The sequence below is a fragment of the Mesoplodon mirus genome, assembly GCF_964341445.2.
Source record: "Mesoplodon mirus genome assembly, chromosome: 2".
NCBI lineage: Eukaryota > Metazoa > Chordata > Mammalia > Artiodactyla > Ziphiidae > Mesoplodon > Mesoplodon mirus.
In genome coordinates, this window is record NC_138977.1 from 93352876 (window position 1) to 93370835 (window position 17960).

General features: G+C 40.9%; 1 protein-coding gene across 1 annotated transcript in view; it reads left to right on the forward strand.

Moving 5' to 3' along the window:
• Positions 1-5073: 5073 nt before the first annotated feature.
• CRACD (capping protein inhibiting regulator of actin dynamics) overlaps positions 5074-17960 on the forward strand; it is a 316726-nt gene continuing 303839 nt past the window's right edge. Inside the window, exon 1 of the mRNA XM_082609280.1 lies at positions 5074-5498. The gene's annotated coding sequence lies outside the window, so the exon portion shown is untranslated. The remainder of the gene's footprint in view (positions 5499-17960) is intronic.

Consider the following 17960-nt stretch of genomic DNA (forward strand, 5'->3'; position numbering starts at 1 on the left):
TCTCCCACTATGACAGCAGATTTTTAACCTTTCCTTTTATTTCCGTTTTTGGCTTAAATAATTCAATATTTCTATTGTTAGATACGTAAATTTTCAACACTGTTTTTTGTTCACTTGTACCTTTTAGCATTTGATACTTTTTACCTTAAAATCTCTTTTATCAAATATTAATATTGCTGCTTATGCTTTCTACTCTTTTTTGAACAGCTTTATTGAGATATACTTTATATATCTCCATAAAATGCACCCATTTAAATTCTATGATTTTATGATTTTTAGTACATTCACAGCATTGTACAACCATTACCACAACCAATTTTAGAATATTTTTATCATCCTAAAAAGAAACCTCATTCCTATTAAGAGTCACTCTCCATTCTCCCCGCTCCCTCTCCCCCCAGCCATGAATCTCCTACTGTCTCTATAGATTTGCCTGTCTGGACATTTGATATAAATGGAATCATTTGGTATATGGTCTTTTGTGCCTAGCTTCTTCCATTTAGCATAACGTTTTCAAGGTTCATCCGTGTGGTAGCATGTATCAGTATTTCACTCCTTTTTTATTGCCAAATATTCCACTGTATGGATAATACCACCTTTTGTTTAATCCATTCATGAGTCGATGGACATTTTGATTATTTCCACTTTTGGCCATTATAAGTAATGCTACCATAAACATTCCTGTACATGGTTTGTGCCACATATCTTTCATTTCTCTTAGGTGTGTACCTAGGAGTGGAATTTCTGGGTCATATGGTAGGTAGCTCCATATTTAACATATTTCGGAACTGCCAACTATTTCCCAAAGTGGCTGCACCATTTCACATTACTACCAGTAATGTGTGAGGGTTGAATGTTTCTACATCCTCACCAACAATTGTTATTATCTATCTTTTAAATTATTGCTATCCTAGTGGGTGTAAAGTGGTATTTCATTGTGGCTTTGATTTGCGTTTCCCTGTTGGTTAATGGTGTTGAGCATCTTTTAATTTGCTTATTGGCCGTTTGTATACCTTTACTAGAGAAATGTCTATTGAGATCCTTTGCTCATTTAAAAATTAGGATATTTCTTTCTTTTTTTTTTTTTTTTTGCAGTACGCGGGCCTCTCACTGTTGTGGCCTTTCTCGTTGCAGAACACAGGCTCCGGACACGCAGGCTCAGCGGCCATGGCTCACGGACCCAGCCGCTCTGCGGCATGTGGGATCTTCCCGGACCGGGGCACGAACCCGTGTCCCCTGCATCGGCAGGCGGACTCTCAACCACTGCGCCACCAGGGAAGCCCGGATATTTGTCTTTTAAACTATTGAGTTGTACAAGTTCTTTTTATATTTTGTATACAAGTCCCTTATCAGATACATATATGATTTGCAAATACAGGTATCCCCGGATTTTCAAAAGTTTGCTTTATGCCGCGTCATTGTATTAGTACCTGTTTTTGCTAACTGAAAGAAATCCAAAGAGGATTTTCTCTTTTACAGAAAAAGTCAAAAAGCAAAAATAGTGGTCAGTGTTTTACAGCAAGCTGTTATAGAAAAGATGTGCATCCCAAGCAGTGAGAGTGGCACTGCCAAGCTATTTCCCCAGAAACTACACTTAGCATCTCAGCATCAAGTTGCCATAGTTTGAACTGTGTCTGTATCTGTGCCTTATCTTTTAAAAATTGTGTTATTATTTTTTTATTGAAGTACAGTTGATTTACAATGTTGTGTTGATTACTGCTGTACAGCAAAGTGATTCAGTCATACATATATATACAATCTTTTAAAATATTCTTTTCCATTATGTTTTGTCATAGAATATTGAATATAATTCTCTGTGCTATACAGGAGAACCTTATTGTTTATGTGCTTTACCTTGATTTATTTTGTGCATCTGTTAGCAAGCTGTGTCCTAAGGTAATTGCTTCTTTGCTTTACACCACTTTGGATTATGAAAGTCTTCATAAGAATGCTCTGCTTTCAGATAGCAGGGGAAACCTGTATATTTTCCCACCCTGTGGGTCATATTTTCACTCTCTCTTTTTTTTAGTTAATTTATTTATTTTTGGCTGCAACGGGTCTTCATTGCTGTGCACTGGCTTTTCTCTAGTTGCGGTGAGCCAGGGCCACTCCTCGTTGCGGAGCACAGGCTACAGGCGCGCAGGCCTCAGCAGTTGCAGCACACAGGCTCAGTAGCTGTGGCGCACGGGCCAGGCTGCTCCGCGGCATGTGGGATCCTCCCAGGCCAGGGCTCGAACCCGCGTCCCCTGCATTGGCAGGCGGACTCCTAACCACTGCACCACCAGGGGAGTCCCACTCTCTTTTTTTTTTTTTTTTTTTTTTTTTTTGCGGTACGCGGGCCTCTCACTGTTGTGACCTCTCCCGTTGCGGAGCACAGGCTCCGGACATGCAGGCTCAGCGGCCATGGCTCACAGGCCCAGCCGCTCCGCGGCATGTGGGATCTTCCCAGACTGGGGCACGAACCCGTATCCCCTGCATCGACAGGCGGACTCTCAACCACTGCACCACCAGGGAAGCCCCAAACACTCTCTTGATGATATTACTTGCAGCACAAAAGTTTTGAATTTTGATGTAGTCTTGTTTTATTTATTTTTTCTTTAGTTGCTTGTGCTTTTGGTGTTGTAGCTAAGAAACCATTGTCTAAGCCAAGGATGTGAAGATTTACTCCTATATTTTGTTTGAAGAGTTTTATAGTTTTAGCTTTTACTTTTAGGTCTATGATCTATTTTGAATTAATTTTTGTATATGGTGTGAGATGGTGTTTCATCCTTTTGCATATTAATATCCAGTTGTCTCCATGTGCTTTCTTTTTGTTAGTATTTGCCTAGTATACTTTGCTGTTACTTTATTTTTAGACACCATTATAACTTTGTAATTTATTTTTTAAAATTTATTTTATTGAAATATAGTTGATTTACAATGTTTTAATTTCTACTGTATGGCAAACTGATTCAGTTATACATGTATATACATTCTTTTTCATATTCTTTTCTATTATGGTCTGTGACAGGAATAACTTTGTAATTTAGATGTAAGATATGTAACATGCAACAATTACCCCCATTTTACAGACCTGAAGAAACATCTGAAATTAAGTGAATTATCCAAAAACCCATGCACAGAACACAAAGCCAGTACTATGGATAGGGTAGGTGTTATTCTGAGTGTCACCCCATCCAAAGAGCCACTGCATGCCCTTTGAGTCTTTTAAATAAGTCCACCTCACTCACCTTGAACTCTGAATATTCACAACAGCCCATCCCCTGGAGTGGTCAGAAGGGAATTACTAACCTTATCCTTGACTAATAGAAATTTTCAAAATGATGTTATACTTCAATTTTCTCACTTTGGAGGTTAAGGCTGTTGGGAACACAGCAAGGTTCTGAAGAAGTTGCAAGGAATAATCACGATACTTCCTACACCACAGTATTTCTACTACTTTAGATTTTTCCTGTCTTTATTTATTTATTACCTATTTTTGCAGTGCGCGGGCCTCTCACCGTTGTGGCCTCTCCCGTTGCAGAGCACAGGCTCCAGACACGCAGGCTCAGCGGCCATGGCTCACGGGCCCAGCCGCTCCGCGGCATGTGGGATCTTCCCGGATCAGGGCACGAACCCGTGTCCCCTGCATCGCCAGGCGGACTCTCAACCACTGTGCCACCAGGGAAGCCCTGCATCTTTCTTTTGTATCGTATTATGGTCTCTGAAAATCCATGTGTTACATGTCAAAAGTGGAATAGTGGACTGATACCTGGTTTGATGTGCCACATTGTTATTATAGCCCTGAATGTAGTAACTAGGAACCAATGTGTTTGAAAAGTGAGGGAAAAAACAGCACCCGTCAAAAGTGGTGCCTGATAGCTGCTGATTTCTGAGGCCCATGAGACACAAAGTCCATTAGAGCTAGAGAACTCTAACATAAGCATAGATTCTCTAGAACTCTTTCAATATTTTAAGGGTGTATAATTTGGTATTCCTTGCCCTGCAAAATTAAAAGACAGTAGACCTACACTTGATTTATGTAAATTTGAATATTTATAGTGTGTGTATTCATGTCCTTGGCAAGACTATAATATGTCAAGAAAAAGACCCCAGTTATATGTTCTACACAGATTTAATTTTTGGCTTCTGAGAATTTCTACTGCTACTAGATCAAATCAAAGAGAACTTGCTCAAGCCTATATAAAACTCTTCATTATGCTTATTTGGAATAAAGCAGACATCATTTAGAATATGCAAGCCCTGAACAATGATATCTGTATTTACAAAAATACACAACCATATTCTGTAGTTAATTGTTTATCTAGAAAAACTCAGTTGGATAAGGCAATATGCACTATTCTCCCACTATCAAAGTTGCTCTTGTAAGTCAGGCACCTGCATTTAAATTAGTAGCCCTGGTTTTGGCATTGGGACATCCAACTCAAGATGGAGCACCTATTAGGGTTACCCTTCATCTTCTGCATCTTTTGTCACAGAAGATTTTTTTTTGCTTTGTTTTCAACTTCTTGATTAATAATGATACAAAATTGTTTTTAGCATCTTTGCATGCATAGAGAAGGAAAAGATCACTAGAAACGGATTTCCAAGTTCCATCGAAATAGTCATAGCAAAACATATGGAGAAAAAACCTTAGTGTTTCCAGTTAGGCCAAAAAAGGAAAAGATAAATAGTTTTCTTAAAATATCAAAGTCAATATTTAATTATGCTAGGGATAATAATGCCCAATGTCAGTGTCAGTCTGTTCAGAAGTACAGCGACTCAGCAAAGCAATTTTGAGCCTTTCTATTTGTGTAGCATCTTTCAACTTGACTTTCAGGAGTCCAATGCCATTTCTCACTGTCTGGGCTCTGAAGGGCGCAACTCCTTCTGGAGTCTAGGTCGTTCCCGTGAGTCTCTGGCTCATCCAGGTACCAGGGGCCAGACTTGCATCCCGTGGGGTGGTGACTTACGGTCTCCAGTTCTTGCCCCACGTGAGCCTCCCTGGGAGCTCACCACAGTAACCTCCGACGCCACGGGTTCAGCCGGGACATCCCTGCAGTGGTAGGGAGGGCACTGACCAATCCCACGCCCTTCCCTGTGCCCGGCTCCGGTTTTTGGGCACCCCCCCTACTCCCCCGGGAAGGGAGCTGTCCGGAGCCTGTCTTTCCTGGAGGGCGCGAAAGGGAACTCGGGGCTCCCCGCGCCCCGCAGCAGGGCCCAGCGGTCCATGCGCGAAGCCAGGCGGGGCCGCGGCGCGGGTCCGAGCGCCCGAGGCGCGGGCGGAGCATGTGACCACGCCGCGCGGGGCCGGCAGCGCAGTGCCGCGCGCTGGCGGCGGCGGGGAGAGCAATGGAGGCCGCGGCCGCCTGAGAGGCGGGTGCGCTGCCGGTGCTGCTGAGGAGTCTGCTGGTGCTGCGGCAGCGCCGCGGACTGTGCATCCGCGCCCGCCGCCCGCGCGGGACCGCCCGTCGCCGTCCAGCCCCTCTGCCAGCCCCGGCTCCAGGCGGGGACCTCAGGTGAGCGCCCTCCCGGCCCGCGGCCAGAGCCAGACAATGGGTGCAGCGGGCGGGCTTCTCCTTTCCCCTCGCGACCCGCGGGCCAGGCCCCCGCGGCGCCCCGGGATCCCCGACCTTGTCTCTGCCCTGGGGGCGTGGGCTCGGCGTGGCCGGCCGTGGACTTTGGGGCGGTGTCCCTGCGCGTTCTGCGCGGACCCTCCCTGAGGCACCCGCGCGTGGTGTGCGCCGCTTTGGATCCCACTCGAGGAACCTGCGGACCGGCTGTGCTCCAGGGAACTTGCCGAGAGCGTGGGACCTTCTAATTCCCTCTGTCCTTCCCGCGCCGCAGCAGCCTGTCCCGGGGTCCCCGGCTCGGGTCCCGACTGCGGCGGGGGTCAAAGCGAGACCTCGCCGTCTGGGATCTCGGACGCTGACCCGGCTCAGCCCTCTCCCCGGGCCTGAGCTGCATTGCTTTGTTTAACCTCTGCCGAGCCATTTCGCACAAACTCTTGTTGCTCCAATTCTGATGAGCCACCAGTTTGATGGCTGAGGCAAGACAAAGGTTTTCCCTGTTTACAAGGGCTTAAGTCGGGAGACTGCACGCTGCCAGTGGTGTAAAATGTGTTTTCCTTATCTCCTCCCAGAGGTTTTTCTGGTTCTATAACCCTCCTTTCTTGCAGAGCTCTTTAGTGGCGAGATTGGACCTCCTAACCCTACCGAGACGGTGGGTGGGGTATGGCTTTTATTCCGGCTTATCAGTAAACAGAAGGGCAGACGGCTACATTTGAGATAGTCTCAGAATAGAGGCATCGTAATCATCTTCTGAATTTTGCATTTTCAGAGAAAATATATATATTTAAAGACATTGATTCAGTGGATGGGCGGGGTGGCATGGGGCAGAAAACCTAGTAACTACCACCGTGTGTTGTGAAATTTTAATATGGTTTTAAGAATAATGGCCCGGAAACTGATCTGGTGTAGGTGAGGGAGTGCGTGTGTGTTGGGGGTGGTGGTGATGGAGAGGGAGTGGTTAGAATACAAAGGATAAGGCAATTTTAGTAAAGGTTTCTTAGTATCATGTAGCAAATTTTCAGTTCATCAAGTTGTCTTTAAATCATCGTTTCCCTGTAAAAATCACCTGTAGTAGTTGTTGAATTATATATAAAAAGGCTAACAATTATTTGGTGTTGTATGTGACTCAGGAATCTGAAAACAACAATTTTGAGTAATTTAAAAAAGTCAACAAAGGAAAGACACTTCCACTACTCCTTCCTTTATGCTATGAGAAAACTGAATCCTAGTTCAATATATTCAACAGAAAATTAGCTGTAAAAAAAAAAGATTTCAAAGGCAGGTTTTTTAAGAAGCATTCTGAAAAATGCATCTTATGTAGGCGATATGGTTGCATTACTTCAGCTCAGACATGTGAAGGGAGGAAAATCAGGCTACTAGATTGCCCCTTTCCAGAATTAAAAGGTAGTTTCTTCAAATCCCATATTTACAGTCATCTCAGAAATGGGGAAACTTTCATTTAAAGACTTAGCAGTCATTTAGCACTGAATTTGGAGTCAGGAAGATAATAATACTGACTTGACACAGGCAATTGGTGTGAGAAACAAAAGCTTCCACATAGTTCTTTCCAAAAACTATAAAGCAATGTAATAAATGTAAGTTATTATTGCTAGGTGAAGAAGCTGTATTTTACAGTTTTCTCTTACACAATTTTGGGAAAATTAATTGAAATTAACACGAAATTCTCCAGGGTAAGGGACAGTCTGGTATATACTAAGTGTTCAATAAATAGTTGAGGAAAGAATGAATTAATGAAAAATAAAATGCAAATGGATAAAATATGCATACAGGTCGAATTGGTTTACTTCTTTTAGTTTAATGAACATTTACTGAAGGCCTACTGTGTACCAAGAACTGTACAGACTGTTTCCACACACAGTTTATAATAAAAGCCTGCTGACCTTCCTTTTTTGATCATGTGTGATGTATGTTTCTATGAAGACTGGGGCCCCTTGGGTCATGTTAATGATCATCTCATGTAACTGAGTGGCACAATAGCACATTTCACTTGTTATATGTACAAATACTTTCTCACAATGGCCTGTGGGGAGGCAGGGCAGATACTATCATTCCCGTTTTGTAGGTGAGGAAATCCAGACACAGCGAGATTAAATGACTTGCCAACTCCTCGCCACTGAAGCAACAATGCCAGGGACAGAAGCTCGACCTCACGCCTGGTGCTTTCATCTCTGAATCACACTGTCTTCTCCAAGATACGCTGCACCTCCAGAAAATCTCTCTTGAATTAGGCCTTATTAAAGTCTACCTTTTGAATAACTTTTACATAAGGAAAAGTTATATCTTATAACCCACTACTTAGTGAAGTGGTTAAATGTGCGAGTTCTGGAGACAGATGACTAAATTTGAACTCTGGATTTACCAGCCACTAGTTCTGCATCTTTGGCAAGTGACTTAATCTCTCTAAGTCTCAGTTTTCTCATCTGTAAAATGGTGAAAGTAATAGTACCTACCTACCTTACAGGATTTGGGGGAGGATCAAATGAAACAATGTGCTTAGCATAATGCTTAGCACAGTGTCTAGTAGAAACTAAGCATTCAGTGTCAGCTAATTACTTTTATTCTCATTATTGTAATGAAGCAGTGGCTTTTAAACTTTTTTTTTTTTGGCACAATAAGAGATGAGTTTTACTTTGCCATCCAGTATACAGATACATTACAGGTGTGTTTAATTAAAAAAAATTCACTAATCAGTGCTCAGACTTCCTTGTGCAATGCATTCTTATATTTTTCATTCTGTTTTATTTAGAAATGCTGGTTGAGATACACTACATAATTTCATATCCTGTTAATGCACCAGGACCTGCAATTTGAAAAGCACTAATGTAAAGGATAATCAGGTTAATGAGTGCATTAAAGAAAAATCTGTTATTGAATCTTTATGTTTTTCCCTCTAATGATTTACAGCATCTTTTGGAATTTAAGTATTAAATTACACTGAAAATAGGTTTTTAAACATTTCTTAGTAATTATAACCATATATTGAGTATTTATTACCATCTAGGTACTGTGCTAAGCAGTCTGTTTTTGTATGTTATCTAATTTAGTGCTCATGACAGCCTTGTAAGAAGGTCTTCTGTTTCCATTTGGTAATTGAAATTGACTCAAAGTGGTTTTAGGAACTTGCACAAGGTCACAAAGTTAGTGAGAGTTGAAGCAAGAATTGTTCTGTTTGATCCCAAAGCTCTCTGCTCTATCAGCCTCAACACTGTGTTCTGAGGTTCTCTCACAGTGATTTCTGAAGACATATCATTCCTTCTTTTGCATAAATTTGAATGGTAATGTTGAGAACTTACCGGTTGTGGTGCATCTTTTGTAGTTTCCTTTGAAAGGACACATTTGAAGAAAATCTTCAAGTTAGTAAAGTAAGAAAGTATACTGCATAGACTAGTATTTCATTTTGACTTTGGCTGGTCTTTGATGTAAACATTTTGGAATAACTTCTCAGGTTTTTATGACAGAGTCACTCAATTGGTTAGTTTTATTGTGCACCCAAAGGTTTAATATAGATTCAGAAGAGACATGAAATAGCTGTGTCACTATAAAAAGATTTCATTACAAATGAATGTTGGCTTTTGTTAAGGCACAAAATGAAGACTTAAGAGCTACAAGAGTACTTTATAGTATATTGATTTGTTTCAAACTCACCAGGCAGTGAAAGTATTTATTTTGTAAAGTACTTGTAAGAAACCACCACTAACCGTACTATTAATTTTTTGTTTTTGTGTTTCACTTCCTTGCAAATGTTTCTTAAATTTTTAGCAGTATTTTAATTTTAATTTTTTGGTAGTTCTGGAACTTTCCTCCTCTTTTAAAAATATTGTGAGAAAGAATTTAGGAAATATATTTTATAAAGAGTACTTTAAAAACACAAATAGATAATTTTACATGACAATGGAAAGGCAAATTTCACTGTTTCTTTCACACTTATGTCTGACAGATTCAGGCTTTTTCAGTGTCTGGTTGAACGCGTAGGAGTGTATCTTATAAATAAGATAAATACCAGGTGCTTAAAAATATATAAATACGCTCTTGCTTTTGCATTATAGCTTCCGTGTGTATGGAGCTTTAAACTTTCCCTGGTATGTTTAACTAGTTTATTTGTTGAATTAAGGTTGGTATTTTCAAAACTGACAATTTTTTAAAATCAGAGTTTGTGTAGATCATGATGCTATATTAGACAAAGATCAGCAGTTTCATGGTTTATGTGAAACCACATATTTTTCATAAACCATCAATTTCTGTTAAGATTAGATAAAAGTGAGTATATTGTTTCATTTATTGTTGGACATCAGATTTTATCCTTAGATGAGCCCTCAAAAACTTGTTTTGCCCCTGACGAAATTGTGTACAGTTGTCATAAGCTTATGTTTTATGCTTATTTTATTAATTTATTCCTTTTGTCTAACACTTGACCCTTAGTGGATTGGTATAGTTTTTATGAGCATCAAGAAATATTACAGCTATTGAATGGTCACTGTAATGTTTTTATATTCAGGCAAGTAAACTGGGTTCCCATTACATTTTGTACTACTTTTATTCTTGATGTGAAAATTCTTTGAGATAAAAAGAGCAAAATCAATTTAGATATGTACCTGTATTAGTGCCTTTGAGGCAGATACATAGGCATATTTTGGATCTACTTATATGTATGATTTCCACAGTTACATGAGAAGTGCAAGATTACAAGCTCTTAATCCATAAATTTAAAAATTATCTTAAATAACTTTGTGGTAATGAAAAAACTGAGTCAAAACATTTAAGAGATGTTGAATGCTTTAGTCACATGTTATCAGAAATATTTAAGAAGCCAAATAGAACAACTGTACGTAATAGCTTTTATATTCTAGTGAGTTTGCATGTGGAAAGATGATTCCATTTAAAATGTCAAAAATGAAATGCAGAAATATTTTCAGATTTTAAAATCTTCACCAGCTCTTCCAGATGTTTGTTGAATTTTTCAAATAGTATTCTTTGAGGCTTGCGTGGAAATTTTAATAAACTTACTTCTGAAACTGGTACTATTTTAAAAATGTGTCTTTGAGGAAAAGATACAGAAGCTGCATCCCTGAAACACTTTGGGAAATATTTAAATTGGAAGTAAGTACTCAGCTCACTAGAGACAGGTTTTTAGAGTAGAATTTAGAGCTGATACCAGCTGCTAAGAATTATTCTCATTAACAAGAAAGGAGGGAGCACTTGTAAAAAAGGTGTTGGGCTTTTTACCAGGGAGAGTAGGAATAAGCCACCCAGAGGTCCACTGGCCTGTCTCCACTCCCCTGGTCAGGGATTGGCTGGCACTAATAGGGGAGAAGGGGAGCAGGCGGGGGCAACAGAGAAACTCAGTTATTGTTTAAATCTGGGATAAGCCGGAGTCAACAAATAATCTGTGAAAGTTCTTGTATGTAATTGTTAACCCACACTTTCCCAACTTGGGAGAAAAAAAAGGAAAGTCCATGGCCCCAAGATCATGGTTTTTGGAAGAGGAAACATCAGGACCCCATTGTCAAAGCCATCTGTGGTCTCAGGCCAGGGCCACTGCTGTCGTTCTTAGGGAAGCTTGCGACAGGTTCAGCAGAGCTGGTAAGACACTGCCAATGAATTCCAGCTGCCCTCAATGATTGCATTCCAGCTTTTCTTCATTTTGAAAAGTCCTTAATAAATGTAGAGTGACTTTTTCTCTACCAGAGTATTATTGTGACAGATGCAGTGGGCTTGCTTGGCACTACTTAGGGTGCAGCTGCCCAGACATGTTTGTGATGGGTTAACTGTTTTCTAGAGTTAATGAGGTCAGGGTCACAGGTTCAATTCCCGGGAAGGCCAGTTAGCTTTGCTTTGTTCTTTGATCTCATATTGTGCTCTTAACCCAGACCAGCCATCTGGCGAAGGCAGATCATTGATCACAAAGGGACTAATAAGCAAGACGGTGTGGGAGGAGTAGCATGAATCTTCCTCAGTGGATGTTGAGTAATTAGAGAATCAATTCCAAAAGCACGTGCACATTTGTGTTTCCTAGCATTATCTTAATATGTGGACGATAACATGGTTGTCCCATAATTTTCTTTGTCATTTCTGTTGAACTCTCATTTTTAACAGTGGTTTTTTTCTAGTTCTGAGGTTTTAGAAGTCTCATTTATTTAGCAGTTATACATTGTCTTGAATGTTAGCTTTCCTTATAGGTTTGTAGGACAGTGGCTCTGTTAGTGAGAGCAGGGTAAATCTGACAGTAATAGATTAGACCACCTAGTCAGTTGTTTACAGATCCAACCCCATTTGAATTAAAAAAATAAAAGTTAAAAAAAGCAAAACACCATTTTGAATGAGAATGAATAGACTGAGAATATCCGGAAAACACTTTATAGTTTTTCTAAGCATACCTTCATCTCCAAATCTCTTATTCTCTTTGTTAAAATTACTTCTAGTGTCGAGAGAAATATCCAAGATCATCTAGACCAGTGCTGTCTCGTACAGTAACTGGTCCCCCATGTGGTTATTGAGCATTTGAAGTGTGGCCTGTCCAAACTGGGAGGAGCCCTAAGTTTAAAATACACACTGGATTTCAAACACTTGGTATGAAAAAAATGTACAATAAATCATTGATAATTTAAAAATATAACATGTTGAAATAATGTTTTAGCTATGTTAGATTGACTAAAACATTATTAAAGTTAATTTTACTTTTTTTTTTTTTTTTACTTTTAAAAATGTACCTACTAGAAAATTAAAAGCTACATTTGCGGCTTGCATTATATTTCTATTGGGTGGTGTTGTTCTAGACCAACCCTTCATTTTACAGATGAGAAGGCTAAGTTCAGAGGTTAAGTAACTGAGCTGAGTTCTTTCCATTGCCTGTAATCTCTCCCTGCTAATAGGTTAGGTGTTCAGGAAGATGGGAACCCTTTGAACCATTAAAAGACCATTTAGTGCATGGCAATTATCATATGTTGCAAGATCTGTGCCTGAGTCACTGCATATTAGGTATTATGCCAGGTGTGTGTGTGTGCGCGTGTGCGTGCGTGTGTAGGAGGGGGGCTTTGTTTTGTTTATGGTGTTGATTTTTAGGCTCAGTTTTACCTTCCTATTATAGGCCAGAAGCCCTATGGCTTTATTTAATTATGAGAAAAGCACATTAAATTATTAGACATTAACAGTTGTAACTCTGGAATAAATATGGTGCTCAATTGAGTGAATACTTTAATATATCTTGTGAAGATTTCAGACAGTTCTGAATGATCCTTGAGGACAAAGCAGCAAGCTTTTCAGGCTGTATTCCTTTTGGAGGGAGGAGAGCTGAAGTGAAGAGAGATTGCTTAGCTGGTGTTCCACAGGAAGAGCTTATGAGCTGTTAGTGACTATCTCTTAACCATGGATGTGACTGATGTTCCAGTCAAAGAAGAAATAGCCAGGATCAGGTGGTGCGAAAGCCGTGGCCCTCAGTGGGGGCTTCCTGTCAATTTTGTGACATAATAGTCTTTAATTGGCAAAGATAGAAAGGAAGAAAACCTCAGAACAAAATTCGTTATTTTTAGTTGAGATTTTTGTTTTACTAATCAACATAGGCAGCTCAGATTAACATCTTAAAGATGTTTACATTATGCAGCTTAGATCTAGTCTGTCTTTTTCTCCCCCTTGCCCACACAGAGTTGTAAGTCACTATCAGTTTGTTATCAGTGACAACTCATGAGCAGCAACTTTGTCAGGCAACCTCTTGACACTTCAATTACTCTCATCATCCATACTAGCTAGTAATGTGCAGGAACTTATCCTTTTACTAGGGGCAGTGTGGAGGGTGAGAGAAGATAGGCAATTACTTCCAGAAGGGTGGCTTATAAAAATATATCAAGATGATCATTTTTCTATGCTTTTCGTCTGTTGCAAACAACCGGAGTTGATCAGAGGAACAAAACAAGATAGCAGTCTTAAATGGTTACCTTGGAGTAGGCCAGAAATAAGTAACTGTGTCCTGCGGTATGAAGCTTAATGAAAAGTACCATGACCATCCACATCCCATGCAGCCTGAGTCATCGTAAATCCAGTTTATCTCACGTCAGCAGACGTGTGTTGAGTGCTGCGAACCATGGGCTGGGCACCATGGACATAGCGTGAAAAGAACAAAGATTAGGGGAGTACTGGTCACTTGAATGAGAACTTTTCTTGTAGTTTCTAGCTTGAGAAAAGAATGTAGCATTTTTACATTGCTGCAGAATGAATGAATGCATTATGATTTATGTCATACAATTCACTAGTTGATTTCATGTACTGTCACGTCCCATTTCTTGTTGTAACCAATTTTTTTTTTTTAATTTGGGTCATTGGGACAGTCAGTTGGGGGTGCTGGGAGGCTTGTTGTCATGTTGGGAATCATATTGAATATGGAAAGGTAGCATATGTCCCCTGTATTTCTCTTTCTTTCCCTGATCCAGCTGTTCATACCAGGCACTGTGGAGTTGCTAGTGAATATAAAAATGAAGAATTCACAGTCTAGTAAAGAAGAAAGACAAGAATGTAAAATGTGCTGTGATAGAAGGTCCAAGTGCTATGGTGACTCAGAAGAAGGGGTGACTGTTCTGGGGAAGGAGGATAGAATGAAGAAAGATAAGGAGGTTGCTTCCAGAGGTTGTGATAGTTGAGCTGGGTCTTGAAGGGTGGGTAGAATTTTGACAGATGGAGAGGAGGTGGAAAGGTATTCCAGAGGTAGGGAACAGTGAGCAAAGGTATGGCAAGCATGAGGCCATGGTATACTGAGGTGGCAGGAACATTCAGGCTTGGTAGGGAGTGGCAGGAGACAAGACTAGAGGAAGTGGATCAGGCAAAATTTGGAGAGATTTGAAAGGCTGAAGCATACTGACAATTTTTAGGAGCTATCAAAAGCAGGGCGTGGCATAATTGTATCTACTTTGGAAGGATGACTGGGAGTTAAGCTTGGCTCTAAGGCCAACTTTCCCTCTAATTAGTCTAGTGACTATGGGCAAGTCACTTTACTCCTCTGGGCCTCGAATAATCTCGTGTATAAAACGAAAGGGTGGGGGCTTCCCTGGTGGCGCAGTGGTTGAGAGTCCACCTGCCGATTCAGGGTTTGTGCCCCAGTTCGGGAAGATCCCACATGCCCCGGAGCGGCTGGGCCCGTGAGCCATGGCCGCTGAGCCTGCGCGTCCGGAGCCTGTGCTCCGCAATGGGAGAGGCCACAGCAGTGAGAGGCCTGCGCGTACTGCAAAAAAACAAAAACAAACAAAAAAGCCCAAAAGGGCGGGGCAAGAGTTATCCGGTCAATCAGTAAAGAAAGACGGGACTTACCAAGGGCCTGGTCTGTGCTTGGTGCTGAGATACAAAAGCAGACATACAGCCAGGGCCCCTGTACTGTGGAGATGATATTCTGGTGGGAGAGAGGGACAAGAAACAGTACACAAATAGTATACAGCACAGTGTCACGTCGTGATAAGTGCTGTAAGGAAAGTCAAGCTGAGCGAGTGGAGTGAGAACTTTCCACAGAGCAGCCCAGAACACTTTGGATGAAGTGGAAGAAGCCATGGGACTCTTTGGAGTCTCTTCCAGATCTCAAATCATAGGTATAATTAAGTGAAAAGCTACGGGAATTCAATCTCTTCAATATTGATTAAAGTCAGTTTCCAAATAGATGTTGTTCTTACAGTTTCCATTAGGTCCACCGGTATGGCTGTCGACGGACAGACTCTTTTTAGTACTCCATCTTTTTTTTTTTTTTTTTTTTTTGGCGTTACGTGGGCCTCTCACTGTTGTGGCCTCTCCCGTTGCGGAGCACAAGCTCCAGACCCGCAGGCTCAGCGGCCATGGTTCACGGGCCCAGCCACTCCGCGGCATGTGGGGTCTTCCCGGACCGGGGCACGAACCCGTGTCCCCTGCATCAGCAGGCGGACTCTCAACCACTGCGCTACCAGGGAAGCCCTAGTGCTCCATCTTTGAAAGTACAGCATAATTGACTAAGTACAGCATAATCGCAGTTTAGAAAACAGTTTCTTCAGTGTTTTGGAAATATGCCCCTTGCATGGGTAATTCTGCACGTTATCCCTCAGCGCATTACCCATCTCAAAGCTTATGGCTTATGAAAGGGGAAGATGCTCCTGTTTAAGCCACTAGATTTAGGGTGGTTGTTCAGTATATTGAATGGCTCTTCCATTTTAATATAAATTAAAATTAAGTGGGAGTCCTGGGAAAGCTCTGTTTTAATTAGAGTTGGAATGCGTCTTAGGAGACCATTTCTGCCAGTTATAATTGTAACAGTGGCATTAGTTTTTAAAAGAATCCTTAATAAGCTGAGTCTTTCCTGAGGTCTTAAAGTTTATTTTATAGATGATTCTTGTCAAATCAAGTGAAAGGCAGAAGAATGCAAACGTTCTTCTTTGGCCCTAAACCTTTTTCTTGGAGATGTGAAACAGCTGAGCAGTAATCCGCAGAAGAGCATGCTTAAAACTGGCTTGTTGTTGAACATGAGCTATGAGCTTGGGAAATCTGGACTTACTATTTAGTGAGAACCAATCACATAGAGGTTTGTTTTTGTTTTTTCCTCACATAGAGTTTTAAATTGATTTCCCACAAATTATGTCTGCAGTGTTGGGAAGCTAGAGTGGTAGACTGTAGTTTCAGAGATGGTGTAAGATGTGATCCCTGGCCTCCGCTGGCATGGAATCCAGGCTGTTGCTTTGTCTCCTTGCCTAGTAGTTCACAGCCAGTGAGACTAGCCCCACCTGAATTATTTAACTCATCTTATCCTTTAAGATAATTACAAGGAGTTGTTCTAGAACTAAATGACTTACAAATTTGGGGCTTGCATCTACATTTTTGTCTTTTCTTCATTTTCACTTTTACCGAAGATAGAAGTACCTCCTGGTCTTTGGTTCTGTCTGCTGGTTTTTTATAATCCCTGCTCTGGATTACCTCATTCTGCCAGTCTCTGTTGCAATATGATTTTTTTTTAAAATTAAATTTTCATTATAATTCCCTCATGCATCTGTCTTCCTTAGAATGTTTGGTTGTTTGGTATAGCTTAAGAAAGAGAAAGGAAGGCAAGGAAGGAAGGAAAGGAGGGAAAGAAGAAAGGGAATTCTGTTTGGACACTGTACTAACAGGTCATGTTAGTATTTGATTTGCTCATTATATATGAATTTACAATATTCTGCTTTTTTTCCTTCAAATGTTAAAAATATTTTTTATTATGGTAAAATATTTATAACAAAATGTATCAATTTAACCTTTTTTTTTTTTTTTGCGGTACACGGGCCTCTCACTGCTGTGGCCTCTCCCACTGCGGAGCACAGGCTCCAGATGCGCAGGCTCAGCGGCCATGGCTCACGGGCCCAGCCGCTCCGCAACATGTGGGATCCTCCTGGACTGGGGCACGAACCCGTGTCCCCTGCATCGTCAGGTGGACTCTCAACCACTGCGCCACCAGGGAAGTCCCAACTTAACCATTTTTAAGTGTACAGTTTATTAGCATTAAGTACATTCAAAATGTTATGCAAAAAAAAAAGGTTGGGGGGAATTCCCTGGTCCTCCAGTGGTTAGGACTCCGTGCATCCACTGCCCGGGGCCCAGGTTCCATCCCTGGTCGGGGAACTAAGATCCTGCAAGCTGCACTGTGTGGCCAAAAAACAAAAAAAGTCATGCAACCATCACCTTTATCCATTTCCAGAACTTTTTCACATTCCAAACAGAAACTCTGTATCTGTTAAACAATAACTCTTCATTCCCCCCATCCCCTGGTAACCTGTATTCTTCCTTCTGTCTCTATGAATTTTCTATGAATTCTAGGTACCTCATAGAAGTGGGATCATACAATATTTGTCCTTTTGTGGCTGACTTATTTCACTTAGAATAATGTTTTCAAGGTTCATTTATGTTGTAGCAAATAACAGACCTTTATTCCTTTTTATGGTTGAATAAGATTCCACTGTGTGTGTGTGTTGTGTGTGTGTGTGTGTGTGTGTGTGTGTGTGTATACATTAAAAAAAATCCATTCATCTGTTGATAGACATTTGGGTTGTTTCCACCTTTTGGTTATTGTGAATAATGCTGCTATGAACATTGTTAAATAGGTATCTGATTGAGTCCCTGCTTTCTATTCTTTTGGATATACAGGTAGGAGTGGAATTGCTGGGTCGTATGGTAATTCTTTGTTTAACCTTTTGAGGACCTGCCAAATTGTTTTCCATGGTGACTATACCATTTTAAATTCCCACCAGCAATGTACAAGTGTTTCAGTTTCTCCACAGCCTCACTGGTGATTGCTTGTTATAACAATTAATATTCCATTGTATGTATATACCACATTTTGTTCATTCATTCATCTGTCAGTGAAAACTTGTGTTACTTCCATGGGTGGTTTTTTTGTTTTTTTTGTTTTTGGCTGTGCCGTGTGAC